The sequence below is a fragment of the Balaenoptera borealis genome, assembly GCF_965194805.1.
Source record: "Balaenoptera borealis genome assembly, chromosome: 17".
Classification (NCBI taxonomy): Eukaryota; Metazoa; Chordata; class Mammalia; order Artiodactyla; family Balaenopteridae; genus Balaenoptera; species Balaenoptera borealis.
Window position 1 is genome coordinate 20,258,462 of NC_138876.1, and position 27,133 is coordinate 20,285,594.

Genomic DNA, 27,133 nt, shown 5'->3' on the forward strand with positions numbered 1-27,133 from the left:
GGCGGGGGGTGGTGGACAGACAGGCAGGTAGGCAGGAAGAATCAGGCTTGTTCTGCCCCCAGCTTCGGTCCAACACAGGAGGAATTGAGGTAGCAAACAGGTGAAATGCTCCAACGAGAGGGAAAGGAAGTTCCCCCTGTGTACAGCTCCCACACCCTGGGGCTGGAGGAAGGCAGACCTTGCTTGTAAAGTGCTGTAGCCTCCAGCAGCGCTGGGCCCTGGGCAAGCTTGCAGGAATGCAGGCCAGGCAAGGGCACAGGAGCCAGGCATTCCCGACCAGCACATGCCCTGCCATGCTCCTCGGAGGGATTGCTGGGAAAGGGGGACTGGGAACTCTGCCGTCAGCCCTTGCCGGCCACCGGCCAACTCCTGTCCACATACAAACCGACACCCAACCAGCTCTGTAGGGCGGCCCTGCTCACCGTTGAAGGTTCCGGGCCAGGGGAGTTTATTCAGGGTTGTGGGCCCAGCCTAGGTTCCTCGATGGAAGCCACACCTGGAGCCTGGGGGGTTCTTGCTGGGGCCAGGGGGTGTTTATACCTGCCACCCCCCAGGCTCACACCTCATAGAGGATCGCAGGGAAATCCACGTGGATGCGAGGGGGGATCCAGCTTCGGATGCCCTGAGGAATCAGGTTCTCATGTGCCCGCCTCTGCTTGGCCCGCTTCTGCCCGTTCTTGGTGACGACTGTGTCCTCAAAGAACTCATGAGCCAGATCGCCATCCTCGGCATAGAACATGGAGCCGCGGCGGCGCGTGACTCCGAAGGGCGGCGGGGTGGTGGGGGGGCAAAGCTTGCTCAGCAGCAGCCGCCTCCGGGCCGCCGCCCCCCACCGCCAAGGCGAAGGGCCGCAGGCCGCGAGCTTTGGGGCCGCCGGCGCCCATGTCCGGGCCGCCGGCACATGGCGGCCCCGCGTCCGCTTCGGTCTCAAAGGGTGGTCGGCGCCGCCTTCCATGGGCTCCGCTGTCTCCCACAACGTTTTTTTTTTTTTAATGAAGAATAGGAAAAGGAAAGACGAGAATTAAAAGATACAGTGGGAAAAGGAATGGGGTTAGTCCACAAAATGTGTGGCATGAGACCCTGTAGATGGACTAGCCCCGGGCCACAAAGTGGAGTTTGAACTTTGTTGCAGGAGCCAAAGTACAGGAGAGGATAGGAGTAGTTACGTGATTCATGATGTCTAAAACAGAAAAATAAATCACTTTCTCTGTGAAAGTGCAACTAGTTCTGAGGCCTCAAAAGTTCTCCTTTGATTTCTCATAAGGAGACACTGGATAACTTAACTGTTAGCTTCTTAATTAACATCCCTACTGAATCCATACTAAATATGGCAATGGATTTCATAGGGTGTTTTTTTTTTAAGATGCCCTCAACGCAGGCCTATAACATGACATCCTGTGATCCACCAAAACCAGTTGTGATGGGGGTGTGTTATGTGTAGCTATATATATTGTCTGCTTTTGTTGTAAGTGTGTAACATGTACATATTCATTATTCACATTTAATCCAGGGATAGATTTTCAAGTATCTAAGATGCTAGCCCTCCATCCTGGTTGCCCATTAGAAAGAAGCATCTGTGGAGCTTTCTAAAAATGGACACATCAGGGTCCCTCCCTGAGATTTTGATTTCTTTAGTTTGGAGAGTGGGATCTGAGCATCTGCCATTTGGAGAGTTTTAAGAGTGATGTCTACGCATAACATGAGGATCATAGAGGAACTGGTGAATTGCTGTCTTTTCAGCTAGATTCTTTAATAAATAATGTATGTCTCAAAAAAATAAATAAACATTAAAAATAAATAAATAAAGGAGCAAAGGACTAGATGAACGTGGCTACAGATTCAAGATGCCGCCATTTACATTACAAGATGTGACCTGAGAAATTTAACAACTGAGGATGGTCCCAGTTCTTCCTTGGAGGTCATTCATTTTCCCCTCCTCTGGCTCCCATGAATAATATAGATGTTTAATTTTTCCCCCTTTGGTCCTTTGCCCTTTGAATCCACCCCAGCAAAAACACTCAACTCTATGGCACTAGAAAATGTTGTGAAGAGCTTTACCATCTTCCAACATTTGTGTATTTATATACTTATTTTATTCTTGGTCTTCGTTTGAGCTTTTAAAAATTTTCTCAGTTTCCACTCATTTTCTACATGTGTTGTCTTTGCCTTCTTTCTGACAGCTAAGGTACCTTTTTTTTTTTTTCATAAATTTTATTTATTTATTTTTGGCTGCGTTACGTCTTCGTTGCTGCCCGCGGGCTTTCTCTAGTTGCGGTGAGTGGGGGCTACTCTTTGTTGTGGTGCGTGTGCTTCTCATTGCGGTGGCTTCTCTTGTTGCAGAGCAGGGCTCTAGGCACGTGGACTTCAGTAGTTGTGGCACGACGGCTCAGTAGTTTTGGCTCATGGGCTCTAGAGTGCAGGCTCAGTAGTTGTGGCGCACGGACTTAGTTACTCCGCGGCATGTGGGATCTTCCCAGACCAGGGATTGAACCCGTGTCCCCTGCATTGGCAGGCAGATTCTTAACCACTGCGCCACCAGGGAAGTCCCTAAGGTACCTATTTTAAATGAGATGCTCCTAAAATACAGGTCAAGGACTCCCTACCTGTAGAAAAATTCTCCAAGGATAACATAAGGAACTAGTGGCAATGGCTATGTCTAGGCAGCGTAGAAACGTGGAGCAGAGTGTTTCCTTTTCATTCAGTAACCATCTGTTTGAATCATTTTTGTCCATGAGCGTGCATTGCTTTTATAATTTATAAACTGGTTAAAAGATAAAATATCTATACTCATCATGGCAATTCTAGCAGGTCTTAAAAGTTTTAATGAAATATGAATGCAGTTAGTTTATGCATATGTTTATTCTAAACAAATGAACAATCTCATTGTTCTAAGATACCACACTTAATGAATCCAGTATTCCACCTTTTGAAGCATCTTATAGGTATCTGAGATTAAATACTGGTCAGTGATTCATACTGGGGTACGTTTATGGGTGGAAGATGACTGAGCTGCTTTTGTATCTGTAGCTTTCCGCTTTGAATGACACACCCCCCGGTGAGTATTTTAATAACACAGGAAGTGTTTCCATCAGTGGGTCAAGAGAACCACTTCCATCACAGCTTTCCGTATTTTTATTCATTTTCTTCACTTGTGGCAGTGTTCACACTTGGAACCCGTTTCACATGCTAAGGGTCCTCCACCTTGATTACAGCTTTTTGCTAATTCTTCACATCCCATTTCACTCTTTGCATTTCCAAACTTTCTCTTTCTCTTCAAGGTTTTCATGTCATTTTGGTCCCAGGGTTTCATTCCCATGTCAGTCTATCTGATCCTGCCTCTAATTTGTCATTAGCATTTCTACTCTGGCTTGTTTGTTTTGAGTTTCTGCAAATGGTTCAACCATTGTCAGGCATGTTTTAACCTTCAAGTAAATAAATGTCTGCCTAGAAGTGCATAAAGTTATTTGACTCCATAAAAGAATGCTCACAAGCACGTGCTGTTCTTCATAAACATTCTATGTTACTGTATTAAGTTGATAATTGGTAAGATATGTTTAAATTTGCACATTGTAGAAACTGTAAGTTTAATTCCCAGCAGAGTAAGTGTATAAATGCTCAGAGTCATATACGATTCTATGAAGATGCACTGTTTATCTGTAATCTGTAACATTTAAAAATTAGCCAAAAAGGCTGAAAGAGTGTTCTTCCTATGTTTTCCTCTAAGAGTTTTATAGTGTCCCGTCTTACATTTAGGTCTTTAATCCATTTTGAGTTTATTTTTGTGTATGGTGTTAGGGAGTGTTCTAATTTCATTCTTTTACATGTAGCTGCCCAGTTTTCCTAACGCGTGTATGTGGAATCTAGAAAAACGGTACAGGTGAGCCTATATGCAGGGCAGGAATAGAGACGCAGACGTAGAGAATGGACGTGTGGAGACGGGGTGGCGGGGGAGGTGGGATGAATTGGGAGATTGGGATTGACATATATACACGACCGTGTGTAAAACAGGTAGCTAGTGGGCACCTGCTGTGTAGTACAGGGAGCTCAGCTCAGTGCTCTGTGGTGACCTAGATGGGTGGGATGGGGGGTGTGGGAGGTCCAAGAGGGAGGGGATATATGTATACATTATAGCTGATTCACTTCGTTATACAGCAGAAAGTAACACAGCATTGTAGAGCAACTATACCCCAATTTAAAAAAAATAAATGCATAGTAGGTAGTCAAAAAAAAGGCATGAAAGAGACTGGCTACATGATCCCCTCCCCCAGTGATTCTCCAACTTCAGTGTGCATGAGAACCACGTGAAGAGCTGGTTGAAACACTGATTGCTGAACTACTGATTCAGTCCGTCTTCAGTGGAGCCTGTGAATTTTCCTTTCTAACAAAATCCCAGTTGATTCTGATTCTGTTGATCTGGGACCAGATGTTGAGAACCATCGCTATCCCAGTTCTCCTCCTGAGCACACAGAAACACTGCATTTCCCAGCTGTGCTCATACTTATGTTAGGACCAAATGACTAGGTCCGGCCCAGTGGCATGTGTATGCCACCTCCACATCGGACCACACAGCTCCCTGCGTCGTTCTCCACTCTCTCTCGCCCCTTCCCTGGGCAACAGTGGAGACTATGTATTCAAGATGGTGGCCTGCCGAGATGGAGGGTCCCTAGATCTGTGAGTTTGTGATGGAGGAAAGCTGCCTTACTCACGTAAAGCTGTCACATGAAAGAAGAATAATCCTTTGTTATTTATATCAAGTCATTGAGTTTCAGGGCAGCGTTGCCTAACTCACCCTAATACACATGGCTTTCACGTGGTCATGAGATGAACCAGTTGCCCAGCTCTGAGGCAACTTTTACTATGCAAATTTGAGAGATTGAATCAATCTACCATCTACGCTTCCCCATCCAAAAAAAAAAAAAAACTATTTAAATTGACTTATATGTACTTAGCTTAGAGCCACATGTCTGTAGGCTACAAAGAGATTGTTGCTAATCTTTCAGAACATCTCCTAAAGCCACTTTGGTGCATTTTGGGGTGATGATCTTTCATCTGAACTTTTCCAACTGCCGGCTCCTTGGACTCAATATTCTTACACTCTCAAAATGGTTCTAGGCACACAGCCTTTACTTCACGTTGAATGAGACCAAGGCCCTTTTCCTCTCATTCAAAGCACATTACTGGACAGCTCTTCCTTGTCTGCCTCTGTTCCTCCTCTACCTGTTCTGCCAGTGAAGTCATCCCATAATTTCTTTTTTTTTTTTTTTCATGAAAACTTCCTTTTAATTAAAGAATAGTTGGTTTACAATGTTGTGTTAGTTTCAGGTGTACAGCAAAGTGATTCAGTTATATAGATATAGATATATAGAAACACACACACGTATGCACGTCTATTCTTTTTGAGATTCTTTTCCTTTATAGGTTATTACAAAATATTGAGTATAGTTCCCTATGCTATACAGTAGGTCCTTGTTGGTTATTTTATATATAGTAGTGTGTATATGTTAATCCCAAACTTCTAATTTTTCCCTCCCCCGCTTTCCCCTTTGGTAACCATAAGTTTGTTTTCTATGTCTGTGGGTCTATTTCTGTTTTCTGTATAAGTTCATTTGTGTCATTTTTTAAAATTAGGTTCCACATATAAGCAATATCATATGATATTTGTCTTTTTCTCTCTGGCTTACTGACTTGACTGGGGCATAATTTCCCCTTAGGCATCTTCACAGTTAAGGTTGATGGGCCCTGAGTGACCCACATCTTTCATCGTGGTTATAAGCCTGGAGACCCTCCCAGGTGATCCCTGTTCCTTTACCCCATTGCTGGTGATACTTTGCTGAATCTGACCCACCCCTTTCTGTGGACTCTGCCTGGATGTGCATGACCCCTTCCTGTCCCACCAACCTTGAAGAATTTGACCACTTGCCTACTTGGGCATCTGCCAGGCTCTGGTACACCATTTATTTGTCAGTTCTCCTGTCCAGACCTCCACACATAGTGCGCTCCATGACTAAAGTAGACTCTAGTCAAACTCTCTTCCTTTTTCATGCAAATGTTATATCATTGCCCCTATTAATGTCTCCTTCACACAGAAGTGAACCAAAAGCAAAGATTTTTCCCAGTTATACCTTATGAAAACTGCACTTCCCTCAACCCTTTCCTGGCATACTACCCCACGCTACCTTACGTGAAATCAAAGCCTCAAGATTACAGAATATAAAAGATTCACCTTTTAAAATGGTGTTCATTGTTCTGTTGATAAGTAATCATACATTTATTGAAGAGAATTTGGAAATTCAGAAGAGTACCAGCCTCTATCTAAAGATAATTTCTTTTATGTTTATCTTATTGCCATGTCATTTAAATATACCCAGCTACTTAATATTCTGTTGCACATTTAGGCCATCATTTATTCAAACAATCCAAGCAAATGTTGCTTCTGATTTTCTTATTATTATAAATAATGACAGGCTGCACATACCTGGTAATATTTCTAGATCTACCAAAAATCTATTTCTAGATTCTTTGCAAAGGAATCCCTTGGTATAAGTATATGAACAGTTGATGTAAATACTACAAGAAAGAGCTAAAATATTAAAAGTGGTGTGTCTGACGGGAAGTTTACTAGGATGGGCAGCGATGGGCAGAATGCTTTTTTCAGTTATAAGCACTGCATTTGACTTTTTCTGTTTGTGTATTATTACAATTAAAAATAAACATATTATAAAAATTATTTTATTTTTTCCCAAGTGAAGTTATGCTCTCAAAAAGGTGTATGAACACTTTAAAGAATTCATATTACATACACATATGAACAAATTGCCCTTCTGAAAATTTATAAAAATTTACCCTCCCATCAAGAATGTAAAACATTTACCTTCCTGAAAAAGCCTCTACAAACTAGGTATTTCTTTTTCCTTTTAAATATTTTCTAATTAGCTTTAAAGTGACAAGCAACTTTTATTTGCATTTATCTTACTGATAAGGTTGAATTGCTTTCCTATCTGATTTACGGTCCATTTATATTTCTTCTTTTGGTTGCCCCTGTGACATCTGTCCCTTTAGAAGGTGGTTTCCTTATACCAGTGACATGGCCATGGCTTAAACATTTGGGTAATTCTTCTTTTGGAATGACCATCAGAGTCCGAGTTACTTTTTCTTGGATATTCTTAGGACCAGTTAGTTATATCATCAAGTTATGGACAACTTGCAGAGCAACTGCATGGTGATAACCTCAGTTTTCTTTTGTGGTTTTAAACCATCCATGACAGGAACCGTCAAATGGGCATTCCAGTTACCTGTGGAGCCACGAGAACATGAACAGAATAAATACGTGGCTCTTGAAAGTCACCACAGTCGTTTGACTATATCTATTATGGAAGGCCTCTCACTACATCCACCTCATCATTTTATAGACTTCATATTTAATATATTTATATTAATTAAAAGTTGTCCATTAGTCTGCACGTCAATCTGTCACGCAACGTTATACACATAGTCTTATACGTAGCAGACACTTAGAAACTGGATCAAGACTGTAGACCAAGCATATTTTTGACTAAATGTCATTCATCCTAAGGATTTTTGTCTGTTTTATTCATCGTTGTATTCCAGGCAGCTAGAAGAGTTCCTAGCACAGACTAGGTGGTCAACAAATATTTATTGACTAAATGAATACATAATGAAAATATAAATGAATGAATGAACAAACCAACACTTCACAATTGGGCATCAAGACGCAAGCTTTGTTTACCTTCTTTTGTAATACAACACAAGATGGCAAATGCTTTTGAATAATACAGGTGACAAATACATGATAGAGGCTGAATGGCATTAGAAAAAGGGCAAGCTTCACTTCTAACTTTGGCTCTGTGCCCTCAGGGAATTTACAGTCTAGTGAGAGAGAGAGACATTAATCAAACGTTCCTACAAATAAATAGGGAATTAACAGATTTTAAGTGCCAGGCATATAACAGGCTTACCTAGCCTGGGTGTTCAAGGATGGCTTCCTTCTCTGAGGAAGGGGTATTTCAACCTCACATGGCAAAGGAAGCATTCTGAACACAAATTCAAAGACGAAAATGCATTGGAGAAACAGAGAAAAAACAAGTGCCAGGAAGCTCAGAGAGGGGTAGAGAGTGTTGAGAGATGAAGCTGGAGATAAGGTCTTTGTAGCTCTTTGCTCTGTGATGAGGGAGAGACACACTGACCCTTACCAGCAATAAGGTCTTGGTGACACCTACCTGGTAGGTTTATTGTGAGGATAAAACGTATATGTGTAACTGCTTAATGTCTGGCCCATAGCAATTCCCAGTTATGGTCATTTTTTCCCTCTTTCTTTCCTTTTGTTACCTATATCTTGAGTTCATTAAGAGCCAGAACTTGGTCTTCTATTTCAGTGGGTCCCCCTTAGTGCCTATCCTGGTGTGAACTGCTTGGTAAATGTTCAATAAATGACAGCTGGGGTTACCATTAGTAAGTAGTCTGTTGTATGCTAGGATTTTGTATTTATTTTCTTACTTAGGTTTTTATTTAATAAAAATTGATGTGGATTTATAATACTAAATTGAGTTTCTAACATCTGATACTTTCATATGCGGAATTATGCATCTTTGTTATCCATTTGGGATTTGGGATTTTGGTATTTGGGATTTGATTGTGTGGTTTGGACATGGTTTTATTTTCCAGCAAGTGGAGTGTTGGTTATTTCAGAGCTTCAAAGCATCTCTAAGATTTAGAATGATGAAAAAATGTAATCTATATATATTGAATTGCAACATATATTTGCATCACAGCATTTTTCTGATAGCTATCAGAAAAGCATATAAATACAGAGATTAAATGAATGCATAGAAGTAAAAATATCCTTTCACCAATAATTTGCTGCTCCAACAACAAAGCAATAATTTAGAACTCTAACCTTGTAATTCGGCTGATTAGAGGAATCCAATTCTCTCTTTATTTCACGTTATGTTGTATCTAATTGATGGAGAAGTCTAAGTGAATCAATATGCCAAAAACTGGCCTAGACAAACTCCATTTCTTTTGTGTCTAGATGACATGTATGCCCAGTTTGCCCAATTTTCAAGTAAAAAAAAAAGTCTGTTTTATTTTTTCCAACTGCCAAAACTGCAAACTAAAACTGGGTTCTCCCTCTTTCTCTCTCACATAATTACATAATAAAGTTCCCACATTCCAAACTTAGCTGACAATTCTGTTGACAATACACAAGATAGAGTAGAATGCATCCCAGCCTTCCTTAACTAGATGAGTCTAAACAATTGTAAAAAACAAACTTTAATCAGATTTAATGTACTCAGATCCAGCCAGATGCTCACAGCAGATCAGAGGAGAAAGAACACACGAAGCATCACCTTTTATGGCATGATCCTACATGATTCTTTCCTTTTTTTCTGATTATTGATGGTAGATACAAGATAATATTTATACTCCACATATTACCCACAAGTGCTTTTTTTTTTTTTTTGGGTCTTTTTCATCCTTCATTTTTTATTAAGAAGTTAAGTTCCTGTTTATCTTACCCCTCAGTTCTTCTTACAGATACAGTTTTGTGTACTGGCCTATTCATAAATTATTAATGTCACATTGGAAAAAACCTTTCAGAAACAGGCCCTCCTGACACGTAACTACTGGTAATTTCAGCCAAGCATCAGGGTGCCTGAAGCACACCCAGCTCTACCAGCAAAGAAAGCCTCTGAATCTCTTCTTCCGCTAGTGAAACAATTAATTTTACGTTCCATTTGCCAGCTACGGTGCCCACCTAAGTTGATCATGTCTGTTAAACCCATGTCAGTCTTTTCAGCCTGCTCAGCTCAGGGGAGAGTCAAAATGTATAGCCAGGTTCCCGCGCTTTGGGGTAGAAATGAAAAGATTTGCATTCCTCGAACAAGAAAATGGCATTGCTGGCTGTCAGTCTGGAAGGAAGGGCTTTTCTCTCCAACGTTGCACAGCAGGTTCTGCTCAAGTCCCTGAATGTCAGCTCATGCCTCACTGCTGAGCAAGCATCTTCCCCACCTAACCTGGCAGGCAGATGTGTCTGCCGTGAAAGCAGGCTGCCCTCAGATTGAGCAGGCAGGATGCCCCAAATTGGGGGCCAGTTCTGTTCAACTGAGTAGGTTGCACTGCAGCTTTCTCTAGTGGGAGTTTACGATCAGATTTGAGATGTGCCTTCAATGCCAAGGAAATCGAGCGGGAGAACAGTCTGACAGAGCTGGCTTGTGTCTGAAGACGTAGCGAGGGACACATCATTTCTCCCACTGGCACCCGACACCCCTTCCCTTCTCCCTGCCACATCCCATCCAGCATGGAGACTCGAGTGGGCCGATACAGTGGTTATGAGGGGAGTCGGGATTGCTTGGAGGAGAGGGCTTGGAGCCCCAGGGCCCCAGAAAATATCACAGTTGGGACCTATAATCTGACTGCGCATGGGGGTGTTTTGCATTTCACATCTTCGTCTGGCTTCTAGCAGCACACATCTGGCTCTAATTTTCACTAAAGTGTTAAAAAAAAAAAAAAGGAAAGGAAAGGAAAAAGAGCAAACTGGCTGTGGTAAGCCTGAAGAAGTTATAATTTCCTAAGAGGATAAATCTGCTGAGGAGAACATGTATTTCCAAACCAAATATAAATTGACTTCTGTATTTTCTGTTTTCAGTTGTATACGTTGTCTTTTCATTCACAAATATTGATTAAATGCCTAGTCTGTGCCACCACTAAGGTGAGCAAAACAGACTTTTTTTCCTGGCCCACAAGAAGCTAACCATCAAAGTAACATTCTCTTCAGTTATCATGAATCAATCAGAGTTGGATGTATACAAACCCTTAACATTTCAGACTATTTTACCATGTCTAAATACCTTATGGCTAAATTTCAGCGTCTCGTGTGTAAAATGAGGGGAATTGGTCTGCAAAATCCTTAAGGTACCTGGAAAACGTTCAGCTGGGCTCTGCCATTGGCACCTGTGTGGTCTTGGGGACGGTGCTTAATGTTTCTGAGTTTCAAACCCTGCATAAGTAAAATGAAATAATGCCCAATTTGCAAGGGTTTGGGTTTTTGTGTTTTTTTCAATGGAATGAAGATTGAAGTCTAGCCTGGCCTAATAGTAGTACAGAATAGAAGTAGCTATTATGATATTCTTGCTGTTTTTTCTGTGACTTTGTAAATATGGCTTTCGAGCCAAGGATTCCAGAATGTATTTTAATAGATTTACCAAAATCCCCTGATTCTGGTATGCCGCAGTTTATAGTAGGCAATAGAATTCAGTTTCTAAAGCATCTCTCTATAGCATTTTTCTTCTTTTATAGACCCACATGCAGGAGCATGGATGAAAAGAGACACGTATGTTCACTTTTGCCTGGTAAAGCAGGGTCATGCTTAAGATTGCTATGTGCCTACCAAGTTGTCACCAAAGAGCCAGTGGCTCTGAAACCAAATTCTGAAGTCACACTATTTCGGTTTCAAGCAAGCAAAAACACATGACAGTTAACAGAGATCATTTCTGTTCCTCTAGATTTTTCCTTCCATGTTAGAAAAATGACAAAGATTTTTCTGGGAACTAAATGGTAATAGATGATAATACGGAGACTTCAGGAAGTTAGCAGATATTTCCTATCAGAGCCAAGGACACGTGGAAATCAGGCCTCTGAAACATCAGCCAGACGCTGGAAATGCTCATGGTTTGGTTTCATTAAAGATACCAAAGAATAATTAGACCATGAGGGGAATTCTGTTTTCCGTTCCCCAGGGAATAGGATTAGTAAGTGACTTTCCATGTCATTCTTTTTTCCACTTCCTGTTTTGTTCCTGTTTGAGAAAATTGCTAAATGGCGGGAACAAAAAGAGTGGGAATACCCAAGCACCCCGAGCTATATGGCTGACCCAAGGAATGCTGCTAGTTTTTTTATTCTTGCCAGCCAGATCTAGGCTTTCCTGCAGGCCTGGATGGAGATTCTCTTTTCATCAAGACAGCCAAAATGATAGAACTTTGGGATCTTTCCATTGTTAATCAGGAAAAAAAAAAAAAAAAAAAGCAAGAAAAAAGGAAAGAAAAGATGTATGCATAGAAATAAAATGAAGTTACTTTATTTGTCAGTGTCCCTAACAGCTAGACGCAGTAAAACACTGTCACAAATAGGAAAGACTTTCAAGGTTTTCATTGTACTAGGAACTGTACACAATTAAATTGAAATATAAATGTAAGCCAGCATTTCAGTTAAGCTGCTTATTAAAATAATTAGGCCAGTGAAGCAAGGAGTGTGTAAGCCAAGGAAATTGTGAGGTTTGGTTAAAATGCTGTCACTGCAGGTATGTATAGAACTGAACGGGAAAGGAGTTATAAAGCCACAGATTTAGTAAATAAAAACCGTTCTGTGCTGAAAGTCGAAAGACATGGAAAGAACTAAAAAAAAAAATTTTTTTTTTAATCTCTACAGATTTGTAGTAATAGAAATCCTGAGCTGGAAGGGATTTTTGTGAAACCATTTCTAAACTGGCCACCATCAAGTTTCTATTAAAACTTATTTTTCCCTGTGAGCTTTACTTTTTGAAAGATTCCCTTTGCAATTTGCTCTTATTAAGTAGCAACTAACTTGATTTCCCACTAAGTAAAAACCTGATCCTCCAATTAGAGTATTGCATTAGCATGGAATAACTAGTGTTCCCTCTTTCAGTTGCTATTGGATTGGCCAAAAAGTTCGTTTGTGTTTTTCAGTAAGACATTTGGCCAACCCAATATAATAGAAAAAATCAGATAAATGGAACATTTAAATTTTCCTGTGTTACCTTATCATAGATAAAAATGTATGATTTCTGTTAGGCTTTTTCTGAAAAGCAAAAATAGGGCAAGGAGGCCCACTGCCACTTTTGGGGGGGGACTGGTAGGCACCCACTATCCGTTCCAGCCCCTTTGTTGTACGGCAGGTTTAATGGCCTAGCCTAAGCTGTACAGTCTAGTACAAGGTCAAAGCTAAAATACAGGTCTCTTTATTTTCAGTCTAGCCCTCTCTTTGCTAAACACCCTGCCTCTTTATAAACTTGTGAGGCTGAGGAATTTTGAGTGCTATTAATTCCAAGATTTTGGAAGCACAACCGCATTGGAAAGTCTGTAGAAATTGCGCTGTAGTAACCCATTTTCTTCTCTGGCCTTCTCATTAAATTTTCTTAATATCAAATTGGTCGTTTTTTATTTTTGATCCCATGTGCCATGCAGTAATATAAGGGCCACAGTTTCTACTTAGCTGATCCACTGTAAGACCTTTCAAGTCATTGAATCTTCCTTATTTGAGTCACTTAGTTTGAGACATGCCCCCCACAAACCCTTCTGTGTGATCAAATTAACAGTAAGACCTAGAAAAACTCAGAAGACACCTCTCTTCAATGACTCATTATGTTAAGATTGCTTCTTTCTGCTGAGAGCTACATTTGGAATCCAGCTCTATACTCTGTATCTCCAAGCAAGCTGGTAAGCAACTCAGATGTGCTGTTGGGACTTAATCAAGAGTGTGTGAATATGATTTGAGTCCATACTAAATGCGTTGAGAACTGTGTCCTTTCAGAACTTTAGGGAGAGTGGAATTGGCATTAGAAAAGTGATAACCTTAAAAATACAGCGTGGCTAAGAATTACAATCAGTGACAGCCACTTAGGAACCCCTGAATCTGGTTAGCTCTACTGTAACTAGGAAGCCATAGTGAATGACTGGACCATCACACCTGGCAATATCATCTTTTTAGACCACCTGAGCATGCAGTGAATGCATGAAAGGTCGCCGTTGCTTATGGAAGCTCTTTGGAAAATGTGGGCTCCCTGGATGCCACCTAGGCCCCTCATATCATTTAACTTTTTATTTATTTTTGGCTGCGTTGGGTCTTCATTGCTGCACGCGGGCTTTCTCTAGTTGCGGCGAGCGGGGGCTACTCTTCATTGCCGTGCTCAGGCTTCTCATTGCGGTGGCTTCTCTTGTTGCGGAGCACGGGCTCTAGGCGCGCAGGCTTCAGTAGTTGTGGCGCACGGGCTTCAGTAGTTGTGGCTCGCAGGCTCTGGAGCACAGGCTCAGTAGTTGTGGCGCACGGGCTTAGTTGCTCTGCGGCATGTGGGATCTTCCCAGACCAGGGCTCGAACCCGTGTCCCCTGCATTGGCAGGCAGACTCTTAACCACTGTGCCACCAGGGAAGTCCCCCTCATATCATTTAAATTGCATTTGGAAAACAGAACTTTAACAAACTACCATTTTAAGGTGCTGCTGCCGAGGAACCTCTGTCCCAAGGCTGCTTCGGGGAGACGTTTGCAAGATCTAGCGGGTGTCTCTCTTTCAACATATCAATTAGGAAAAGAGCAGAGGCAGATGTGATATATTAAATGGCCTTAAGATGGTTGGCTCTGAAAAAATCTCATATTGGCAAGAGTAATTCAAGTTGCCAGGAATCCAGACTTCGCCATGTGATACCCGCAGAAGTCTGCCAGGGTTTGACTGGTTTACTCTGCTAAATGAAACTGCTGATATGACTGTCGCGAGGTGATTAATAAAGTGCGTAAGTCTTAACTATGGCAAAAAAGAAGATGAATTGACCCACGCATAGATTGGAAATGTAATGAAACCAAATTGAAGCTACCAGGATTTGCTGATAAGAGTACACAAAAACAATACCACGTTTAGTATTCCTCAAGTCCCATTTTGTTGGCCTCATTTGGAAAATGACCAGGAAGACAAGTTTGGTGTTACTTTTCATTTTCCTGGCATAAGAGACCTGAACCAGCAACAGAGCAGGAAAATAATGACATGGTGAATACGTGCCTCTGGTATTTATCATTTATTACTTATTTCCTCCATGTTGAGCTTGAAAAAAAAAAAAAAAGATTGGTTCTGTTTCCCTCAAAGCTGCTATTGAATGCTATTGGTGATCATATACAAAGTTTGGGTAGTTTTCAAAGTAATTAGAACCCTAGAGCAAATAAACACTAAATGGGCTCTCATCTTTGAAGTTATTTTTTCTAACTAAATAGCTCTGTTCTGCTATGATTATATACTAGTCATTATAAAATTAAAAATCGGGGCTTCCCTGGTGGCGCAGTGGTTGAGAGTCTGCCTGCTAATGCAGGGGACACGGGTTCGAGCCCTGGTCTGGGAAGATCCCACATGCTGCGGAGCAACTAGGCCCGTGAGCCACAACTACTGAGCCTGCGCGTCTGGAGCCTGTGCTCTGCAACAAGAGAGGCCGCGATAGTGAGAGGCCCGCGCACCGCGATGAAGAGTGGCCCCCGCTCGCCGCAACTAGAGAAAGCCCTCGCACAGAAACGAAGACCCAACATAGCAATCAATCAATCAATCAATAAATCTTTAAAAAAAAAAGTTATTTTAAGTGAATGGATGCTTTTTTAAGAAGCATTTGTTTCTTGCTAATTGTTATGAGCTAATTTTAGTTTCTGATGGTCTTCAAGAAATCTGAAATCACTGCCTTAGAGCTGTAGTCCCCAGTGGTTGCAAGTGTCAATTCCAGAAGGAAAAAAAAAAAAAAATTGATGGGGAAGAGGGTCCAAAGCAATGAAAATCTGAATTTTCATGACTTTGAAAATACCTGGCTTTCTGAAGGTCATCACAGACAGATGGCATAGAAAAAACTGTCCTGTGGACCAGCACAACTAGAAGCTAACTGTGACCTTTGCATGTTAATTAATGTCTCTAAGCCTCAATTTTTGCATTTTTTAAAGGGAGATAATAATATCTACCTTGCAGCATTGTTTTGAGGATGAAAGATAACATCTATAAAATTTTTCGCATAGGAGCTGACATCATTTTAGTAGCTATAATTATTAGCATCACCTATCATCGTTTCCATTCTTTTCACGATAAGAAAATGTACTACTGCTCAGAGGCCCAAGCTTGCTCTTCAGGACAGTCAGTCCTTGGCTTCTTGTGACAATGTTGTTTTTAATGGCAAACTTGTTTCTACCAAGAACACGGCATTTAAGTTAATCTGGAAAAATGACGGTTTTCCATGTTATTTTGCTACCCTTATGGGCCAAAGCCAGGTGAATGTTGGGAAGAATGTGACTGTACAGGCCGTATGATTTATGAGGGGCTTTCCCATGAACAAGAAAGTTCTTGAAAGCCCACCCAGTCATAATTTCACACAGGCCTACACTTTCTGAATATCTCTCTCGGACAATCAGGAAAGCAAACAGTAAAAGAGGTAAACAACAATAACAGAAAACCAAATCATCAAACAAGGAAAACCGCTACAGATGTGTCTCATAAGTGTCTCTTTTCCCCTAGTTCTCTCTTCCTGTACTCTTCATTACAGATTACTATCATGAGTAAAACAGGTTAATAAAACCGGGGTGCCACTGCAAAGTAAAGGAGCTGTTACAGTGGAGGATTACTGGACTGAATGTCAATATTATGACATAGTATGAGTGTGTTTCATGTTTGGTAATTGCAATCATTGTTGCTTTTGTTGTGGTCATCCATGTACAATGCTTGGTGTCAGTCTATTTATCTCTTGTAAAAATAAAATACAGTGTGTGTGTGTGTGTGTGTGTGTGTGTGTGTGTGTGTGTGTGTAAAAAAAAAAAAAAAAACCGGGGTGCCAGGTGTTTGGTCAGGAGGGAGAGGTGATGAATGTCACCTTCGGGGTTTCCCTCTAACTCCCAGCACTACCCCAACTGTCTTCATCGGTAAACTCTTTCCTTTTACTGACCTTAGCTCTTTGCTCTGACTTCTCATTTTTCATTTTATTGTTGGTTCAGACAACATTCTTCCTAGTTTCTTGGTTTCCAGGTACTAAGTTTGCTGATCGTTCCTTATATTCTAGGCACTGAAATGCTTCACATGTATTATCCTAATTAATCCTCAGAACAACTCAGTATTACAGCTGAGGAAAAAAACAAAATGTCGGGTCATAGAGATAGTAAGTACCAGTTAAGTAAGTAAGGGCTTGAGTGAGCTCTTTCAAGTACATGAGACAAGGCTACCTTCCTAGCTATATTCAACATGGTGGGTACAGATTGGAATATCCTGATGGAATATCCACCAGAAAAAGCAAATTTTGATTCTAAGTGTAGATGGTATGAAGGGCACTTAGACTGTGGATCCTTGGTCTGACTTTTCCAAAGTTCAACGGAATCTATCCAGTTCTTTCGGTGCATAGATGTTGATCAAGAGTCACAAATCCAACTGACTCTCATGCTTTCTTCCTTCCTCCTTGGATCCATCCTCTTCTTACTCACAGCTTCCTGGTCCCACCACTCTGGCTTCCCAGTTAAAAGGAGCAGGAGAACCCTGCCAGCTTATGACACATCACCTCAGGGGTAATGGGAGAACATGCTCTCATCTCAGTGGAAGAAGGGCGTGGTAGTGTAAGCCTTTATTATTTTTCTTAAAGATACTGGAAAGAAAAAAAAAGGTTGGATGGTTTTCAGCAGAGGGATTGATGAGAAACAGGAAACCACATTCAGAGACGAAAAGGCCCCAAAAAAGACAAGAAAATTGCCCTCCCTAACTGCATCTCACTCAGAAGAGTCCAACACAGCTTTCTAACATACGCTTCCCCCCAACCCACTGAACTCGGGCACTACATTTATACAATCAGCCATGGTGTGTCCTTCTCCAAGTATCAGACAAGGGTTGTCACAGGATCAGATTTTTCTAATCGTCATAGCTATCAATTTGTACACCCACTCTGTGCCACATATGGGATTAGGTCCCATTCAGTCTCTGCAGTAACTCTGTGACATTGGCAAATTTTTATTACCAGCTTACACGAAAGCCAAGGCTGAACAAGTTTAAGCAGATTGTTTACTGACATGTAGTTAGAAACGGGCAGATCTGGTATCGAAACTAAGCTCTGTTGTCTCCCAGGACTGGCCATTTCCACTATGCCACATCGTCAGTGACAGGACAGCTTTTCAAGCATGCCATTCCAAATTAGTGGGTCTTTTTTGGAAGGACGGCCATAGAATAGGGAAAAGGGTTTTAGGAAAATCTGTTGATGCCGCAGTAACCTGAGAAAATAGCATTGGTTTCTTTTTTTTTTTTTAATGGCAACATTCAGAGGTCATTAAATACAATAAACCTTCAAGCTGCTCTATGGCTTTTTCTGCTTACCTACTGCTTTTTTAAAAAATCTGTGTCCTCCCCAAAGTTAGTATGATCACTATAACATGGGGACTAGAAGATTTATCAAGGAAGGTTGATTGAAGACTCATGAGTGCCCACAGCATAATTTGGACAAAATGGATTTACAAACCACTCAGAGTTGGGAGATCCAGTCCAGAAGTCCACCCATGCAACCAATATTCCAGCCTCTTTCTTCTGACCATTCCTGAACAAACATGGCTAAGAGCAGAGAAACTGAATAGGAAATCAGGAGGAGCCTGCCTGAATATAACAGGATGTGGTACCACATAACACAGACTCTGCACCCAGATGGCAGTTAGAGGGAACTTGAGCCAGATCATTTATCTCTGCCTGGGATCATGTAGTTCCCAACAACAGATGAATTTTTATCCACTGCTTCTCCAAGATTCTCCTATGGCCTGTTTTCTAGAAAACAATGATGTGGGTATCCATATGTCACCTCTGGCAATGTAAGAGAATTTAATGAATTTTATACCATCATTTCCAGTCAGCCTTGATGTCCCATTGTTTTTATATATTTTTTTTTTATTTATTTATTTTTGGCTGTGTCGGGTCTTCATTGCTGCGCGCAGGCTTCCTCTAGTTGCGGAGAGAGGGGGCTACTCTTCGTTGCGGTATGCAGGCTTCTCATTGCGGTGGCTTCTCTTGTTGTGGAGCACGGGCTCTAGGCGCGTGGGCTTCAGTAGTTGTGGCACACGGGCTTAGTTGCTCTGTGGCATGTGGGATCTTGCCGACCAGAGCTCGAACCTATGTCCCCTGCATTGGCAGGCGGATTCTTAATCACTACACCACCAGGGAAGTCCCCTCCATTTTTGTCTAGATAGAGTAAGAGGGACTATCTCGGATTCCTTACGGATGAAGATTGGAGGGAACAGGGATACATCAGGCAATCAGAATCACTCACTTGTCAATCTAATTGTGCAGATGTTCAAAACAGGATATGCTGCTTCTTGTCCAATTCAGTGTGAAATTTTATGGAATCATATCGCTTGAAGGGAAGTTATGCGATCATCCTAGGCAGTTCTGCCTCAAACCAGGTACACACCGCAACTGTAAAACACAGAGAGATTGGCTTATTGTTTCATCTGTTCTTAAGAAGGGCAAGAAACCTGGAGCTTTCTTCATTTTATCATAAAGGGGGGCAAAAAGTGATCATCAGGGTTGCCCGTAATGAATCTAAAGGAGTATATATGGAAAGGCTTCATTTAATAAGCTTGGTGGATAGAAGATTTGGCAGTCTTTTAAAGTCACCTTTATTTTACCCATTTTCTTGACATGAAATCTATGACTCATAGTCACCTTTGTTCTTTGAAAATGAGCTCCCACACCTTCCAGAATGTGATGCATTTTACTTTAGGGTGCCAGCAGGCATCTACAGACCAGAAAGCACTACGTCTCCATGCTTACAATTTATGAACAGAAACATTCAGTAATAGGGGAATTTTCTGAGTGAAACTCCCAGATAATGAGAATAGAACCCTACTCTCCAACCCCAGGGCAAGCCCTATTCCATATTTATGTCTGTATTCCATATTCATCTCCTCTATTTATACATTGGCTATTTGAAGTCTTTATTCATTCTCTTTCCCCCCCATCTCTCCAAGTTCTAGCCATAATAAGGAGACCCAGGGGAAACCCTTTCTCTTTACAGAAGGCTCATCACTGGAGTCTAAGATGTGCCTCCCTTCCCTAGAGTTCAGTGCTTGGTGGTTCTTACTCTTGTCTTCAGCTTCCGCTCACCAGTTAGTTCAGCTGTAGCCAGTGGGCTTCATCACACATGTCAATTCGGATTGGGTGTGGCTGATTAGACAAAGATTACAAGGCCGCTTATGGAGTCTGTGAGGAGAATGCAGTGATGGATAGCATCTTTCATGAGTATGGACATAGGAACAGAATATTTGGGCTATGTATCTACCTGTCTAAAACTAGCTCATAAACACCTAGAGAATAAGAATCTTTTACTTTGGATTTTGTATCCTTTGCATACCCGGTGTGGCTCTGACATCAGGAATAAGTTCTAAATGAGTCTGGAAAGCAATATCTTACTTTACCCAAAGATAACATTATCTCTGAAAAGTAAAGTACCAGAGAAGGAGTACTGTGTATTTTTCTCCATGACTCCTGGCCAAGTATCAAGATAAAGTGAAATTCCACATGCAGCCACACTTAGAACTAGGTTTTAATTGTGATACATCTGCGCCCAGTGAGATTTTTATTGTTTGTATATTTAATCCATCCAGTTAAATATAGAGCAATTGTCCAGCTCCTTCTAGCTGATGCCTAATTTGGCCTGAAATGATATGCCTAAAGGAAAAAGAAAATAATAAAAATATGTATTTGGCTGATGTAAAAATGAAATGAAAATATTGCAGGGAACCATAGCTAATGAAAATAGCCTGCATGATAAAAAACAGTCATATTTGCTTTGAAAACCTGCACCTCTTCCTTGAATTTCTAGAGGGAACGACTGGGTGGTGTCGACTAAAGCATCCGGATCCTGATCCCTCTCTAGTTTCCGCAGATTCCAATAACATTTGAGGTTCATTCTAATTTCATAAAGAATAAAGACTCCCCTACAGTTACAGCACTTACTGCCAGGGTTAATTGGAATTTCAACTTCTACAATTTCTGTAGGCTTCGAGCAAAATATCGTATGTGTGAAAGACAAGAGAAATAAATTGTAGGAGACTGACAGGTTGGGTTTACACAGAAGTTTCTCATTCTTTGGTTAAAAGTTCTTGAGCTGATAGAAGAAATAGACAGGTGCCGGGGCCCAGCTTTTAACCTGCTCAGCAGACAACATGCACCAGCCTACATAGGAGAGATCAAAGGGAGAGAGAGCCTTTGCCTGCCTTGGACTTCACGTCCTTAGAAAAATGGGAAGAACAGTGGACTTAGTATTAGAAGCCCTGAGTGCAAGTTTCTCCTAGATGTCTGACCTTGAGCATGTGATGTAGCCACCCCAAACCTTGATTTCCACTCTGAAAAAAAGAAAATTGTTTTTACTTATACCATAGGGTCAAGATGGTCAGATAAGAAAATGGAAGTGAAAGGACCTGATGAACTGTAATCAAGGCAAATCAAGCTGTTACCATCCTAATATCACTCAGCTCCAATTGCTTACCCCCATCTCCAGATAACTTGCCTTAAAACAGAGTCATTAAAGTCTTTCTTCAGTGGTATTGACCTTGTTTCTGCCAAAAGCACCTGAAGGATACAATTCCTGTATGTAACAGTGGCTTTCTCTACTAGATGGTGAGAGAGGAGATGGAGTTTGAAATGACCCCCCGGTGAGAACCATAGCCTTTCATGTAGAAAAAATGGATGATGAGCACATTTGGGGAGGGTAGAGGAGATGTGGGCTTAGAAATTGGGGAAGGGTTTTTAACCATCCCTGGAATCATACTCAGTGAGGGGTCTACTGAGTCAGCCTGAGGGAGTCTACATTTAAGATGATTGAAGCTACTCAGAACTCTGCCAGCTTGTTTCATGGCCTGATTCAGAACCCCTGGCCACCCAATGCAGGTTTCTAAACTATTTCTAGGTGTATCATATTTACAGAGACGACTGGCATGTAGATTACATATCCCCTTTTCTCTCTGGTCTAGAGCTTCTCTCTGGTCTAGATTACATATCCCCTTTTCTCTCTCTGCCTGTATGCCAAATATCAGCAATCTATTCCTAAAAATGCCTAGTGTCTAGGCATTAGAAGACACTTATTCATTCACCTAATATATATTGTGTACCTATCACAGAGTGGGTTCTGTGCTAGGAATTGACAATAAAATGGCGAGCAAGATGGAGTCACTGTCACATAGCATTTGCATCCCTAGCTCTACAGCCACTGCACACAGGAAGGCCCTTGAAGGAAGGAGACCACCCCTCTGGCCATGTGTGATGCTGCATTTTAAAAGAGCACTGGATTCCAAGTCTTTGTGGAAGCTCAGTTCTCTCTCTCTTACTAACTTACCATGTGATCTTTCTCATTCAGTTTCCTAATCTGTGAAATTAGAGGCTGAAATGAGTTCCCTTAGGACCCTTTCAATTCTAGAATTACCTGCTTCCTTGGCCTTAAAAAAAAATCTGTGCCTCAATTTCCACATTTGTTAGAGAAATTCTGCTATTTGCCCTGCTACCACCACTGCCTGTTTCTGAAATTGAATTTAGAGAATACGTTGAGTTTGAACAATATAAGGTGCCCAGGTAAACATAAGATACTGCTAAGAATATGATTAGGATGCGATCACTAACAGGACAGAGGAGGGCAGACTTGCAGTTTCTGCTTGGGGCCCCAGAATGTGCACCTCTGCTGCTTAAACTAAAAGCATGGAGCTACCTGCCGCTGTGCAGTTGGCTGACAAGAGCCGGCAATTACTAATAAATCTTATTTCTACAGAACCTCCCCCACCAAAGTGCTTGGGGCACAATACATATATAGTAATACAGTCGAGATAAGTCTCAGTTGCGTAATGAGAAAATAACCTCCTGTCACCATGTATGTGTGTTCCCTAGAAGCTAGGTTCAAACTGGTTTCGTCTCGTTTCTGAAGAATGCTTGAGCCTTTTCTTTCCCTTCTGCTGCTGCTTGGAGCTGGCTTTTGGGAGCAGACCTACAGTTTTTTCTTTCTCCTAAGTTTGATCGTGCAGAGTCACAATCCCCTCTGGGTCATTAAATACCAACAGCAGCATCCTGGCTGCCTTCGCCCTATTTCTGTTGAGGCCTGTAACATGAAATCACCGGGAGGCATCAATGATGATAATTTTGTCCTTGATTCTATCCCATACTCAAGTTTATCCCTGCTCTTGTAGCATAGAGTGGCCAGTGCAGCTAATCAGAGATGAGCTCAGTGCACTTTGAGGGGCTGCGCTCCTCTCTGAGTTGCTTGGCTACAAAATGGCACTAGGAAAATGCTTTGCATTTGCCTTGACACCCTAACAACTGAACTGAAAGGTATATTTTGACTAAGAATGAGGACATTGTGCTGTCATTTACACAGGGATTTGCTCTTGGAATTCCTTGCTCAGCTAAAGAAAATGTTGTGGCTATTGATTTCGTGGTTGATCTGGGCACTCGAGACAGAATAAAGCCTACAGGCATTTATTTTGCTCCTCCTGTCGCCATCATGAAAATGACAAGATGGCCCAGTCCCCTGTGCAAGTGGAGAGAACGTACAAAGGTCAACTCAGAATCTCAGTAGTGCCATTTAGAAGGAAATCATTTGCAGACAAGAAATTTGCCAAGGTTAAGTCACGTGTGTCTGTGCATTTACACGTGCGGTTGTCTGTCCTCAGCGTGTCTGCTTAACCAACTACTTCTTTGGTGAAGTGAGTCCCACAGCACCAAGCTGTCTACCTCCCCTTAGCTGCCCCAAAAAAGACACAGAAATCTCAGACACACGAGGAAAACAGAATTCTGCTGCATGGAAATCAGCAAAATGCACCAGATACGCATGTCCAGATTACAGTGTTAAAACAGACTTTTTACATATTCCCCCTTACGTATATAAAGCACTGACAATGCTCCCCACAATGTCAGAACAAGGAAGTGGTGGGAGAATTAACCATTTCAGTTTTGTATATGACAGCCCTAGTCTTGGCTACAGTTCAAAGCATAATTCAAATGTGAACCAGAAATGAGTGGTTAAAATCATTTTAAAAGATACAGTGTTTGCATCACTTCTCCTGTAACCATTTCTTATTACTGTTAATCATAAGCATTAATGAGAAGCTGCTAATATATGATTATTGCCTAATATTAAAATACACAAGGGCACACCCCCGTTTGATCTAGATTTCCGTTCCAGTTAAAAGCATGGGAAGGTGTTAGGATTTTTTCTTTTCATGTGTATTCAATTAGTAATAAAGAGCTATTGGTCTAACCAGTAGAAGGTCTTAAAAATAATAAAAATAACACCAGCTGATCGTAATTTATGTTTCAGAAAAACAGTTGTTATGCTTTCCATTCCAAGGAGGGAAAAAATTGTCAGGGGTGAGCACTTTTGAGCTTTTTGATCACTTGGAATTCATCTTCATTTTTGCATTGGAGGCTGAAGCAGTCCCAGACCCAGATGTGCAGTTGATTTTCGTTCAATTTCAACTCTTTGGGGAAAATTACACAGAATTGCCTAATTTTTTTCCTGAATGCCCAGATTACGTAAACACACCCATTTCATTTTAATAAGAGAGCTGGAGCTATCCACTGGGAGAACATGCTAGTACCTTGCTTTCTCTAAATTGTATTTGGGGGCAAACCTTGCACGAGGAAGGATTTAGATCCTTTTATATCCTAGAGTGTGACAACATCTCGTGAGCCACTTTGCAAATACACGTGGCTACATATCATGGAAGCAGTGCACCTTTGCTCCCCTTCACTTTATACTGCCATGTTCGTCTCTTTGGTCATGTATGAAGCCTCAGAATAGAAAACTTGCCCGACTTAGCTTTGCATTTGTGATCACTGACTCTAAATTATAGTGATCCAAACTTTAGCCCCTTCCCATACGGCTTGAGAGTAAGCTGTTTCTGGAGATGTTGCTTTCAACCTGGTTTTGAGTAGAAATGGTTCTCTTCCACTGGTAAGGCAGCCAGTGACCAATGAAAATGGGCCCATATACCACCTTTATGGTTTGTTTTCTATGCTGCCCACATGCTGGAGATCTCTTGGATCCACTTTAGACATTCAAGTTCAGCTAGGGAAAGGGGGACCTGTGGAAAGACAGGGAGAGAGGGCCTTTTCCTCAACCCTTTGCCTGTGGTAAATTCCACAGTGATAAAGCACAGAGATTAAATGAGATTAACTTATCTATGGCATTCTTGGGTCATCCATTTTGGCAAGGTTGCTTCCAATAATACTTTAGGCTTAGGTTGCAGGGCTACATGGGCTCTTGCATGAACAAATACGTTGTATTTAATGAGAATGAGAATGTGAACCAACATCAGGAGGTTTTCACGCAAGGCTTAATTACTCTCAGAGGTTTGAAGAGTATGAAATATGAGATACTTGGTCAAAAGTAAAAATGGCAATTAAAAATAAAAGTTGCTTGAGGTTAGGACCCAAACAAAGGTTTGCTTTGAAAGCATTTGTTTACGTTATCACCGTTTATGTTTTCCCACAATCTGGTCTCTTTCTGGAGTCAATAAATACCATGTTTGCTAATAGAATGACTGCTAGCAATTAGCAGAGTTCTAACCAACGCTGGGTAAATAGCTGCCTTGTTTGCTATGAAAATTACCAGTGAAGAACTAACCAGAATTGTTTTTACCAGCTCTGAAAAGAATCCCTCAGAGCTCTTTACTTGAGGAAAAGCAGCAGGAGTCAGGATAAAGGGCATGGACTCTGGAATTCAATAAGCAAGGGTTTGAATCCCAATTCAGTAGTTTAGCAGTCTCAAAATGTGGTCTCATGTATAAAATGAGGATAACAATAATTCTTTCATGGAGTCATTATAAAGATTAAATAAAGTGAGTATAGGAAAATAATATACATAGTAGAAGGGAAAGCATTTTATTAGGGTTAATCCTTTTTGTTTCCTTGATCTCTGAATACTATCATCTGAGAGTAGAATTCTGCAGATTTTATAGGAGACATACAAAGCAAATATGTTACTTTTTCCCCAATTGTCCCAGGCCTGCATAAACCTGTCAAAACAACATAAGGAAATGAATGCATCAGAACCAAAGCATGGTCTTTCATTTCTAGCAAGACGAATGACCAGCTATTTAGAGAAAAACCCTCCCAGTTTGCACTTAAGCATGCTAGATGATGATAGATTGATAGATCCATAGATCAATAGATAGGCAGATAGATATAGAGGTACAAAGTTAAGAACATCCAGAAAGCTCTACTTCACAGGGGTAAGTAAATCATGGAGCTGGCATTTATGGTCTAGGTTTTAGAGCTTTGCACACGTGAAGAGAGATGGACAGGAGTTAAAACCAGAACTCTGAGCAGGTTGGGAGGTTGAATCAGATGTCCGTCACGAAAACCAAAAACCCAGGAGTCCAAAGGGTGACATTCTCAGTAGGCGAATTAGGAAAAATAAAACCCACGCCACAGGGGTAAAATGGACAATCTAAAGACTTGCTTTCCATGACTCCAAGTGATGGAGATTGCACGTAGTCTGATTTCTAAACTTGTGGAAGAAAAACTGCAGAGAGAGAGGAAAAACTTCAAAAATCCTCAAGAGGTCAAGAAGGAAAAGTGCTAATAGAAGTATAGAAATAGTGGAACAGATGCCACAAAATAAAGTTGTGGAAATGTATCCAGTTATTTCAGTAACCAAAATCAATGCAATTGTATTATCCTTCCCTACTAAAAAGACAGTCATTGTCAAACTAGATTAACACACATACACACACTATCAGACAAAATCCAGCTATGTGTTGTTTAGAAGAGACATAGAATGGTTGAAAGTAGAGGTGAGAAAAAGGTATTCCAGGCAAACATTAACCTAAAGGAAGCTTTCATTAATATAATAATAACATCAAACAAAAACAGAATTAAAGCCAAAAAATAATATGCTAGAGATAAGGAGGTGTACTGAATTTTCTTAAAAGTTAACATTCTTCAGGAAACTGTAATAGTGTTGAATTCATATGTAATAAATAGTATAGCTTCAAATTGTAAAGATAAGTCTATAGAATTACAGTGAGAAATACACAACTCCACATCATAGTAGGGAATTTTTACTTTTTTTTTTTAAATTTTATTTATTTTTTGGCTGCGTTGGGTCTTCATTGCTGCATGTGGGCTTTCTCTAGTTGCGGCGAGCGGGGGCTACTCTTTGTTGTGGTGTGTGAGCTTCTCATTGCAGTGGCTTCTCTTGTTGTGGAGCATAGGCTCTAGGTGTGCGGGCTTCAGTAGTTGCAGCACGCAGGCTCTAGGGCATGCGGGCTTCAGTAGTTGTAGCACACTGGCTCATTAGTTGTGGCTCACGGGCTCTAGAGCGTAGGCTCAGTAGCTGTGGCGCACAGGCTTAGTTGTTCCAC

The 27,133-nt window shown here is 41.2% G+C and overlaps 1 protein-coding gene and 1 pseudogene across 5 annotated transcripts in view; one reads left to right on the top strand and one right to left on the bottom strand.

The window, feature by feature from the left end:
• SAMD12 (sterile alpha motif domain containing 12) overlaps positions 1 to 27,133 on the top strand; it is a 488,950-nt gene that overhangs the window by 308,586 nt on the left and 153,231 nt on the right. The gene's annotated exons all lie outside the window — the stretch shown is intronic.
• On the bottom strand, positions 552 to 21,221 carry LOC309615147 (tumor suppressor candidate 2 pseudogene; annotated as a pseudogene). Its single transcript has one exon. The product of its transcript is annotated as a tumor suppressor candidate 2 pseudogene (transcript).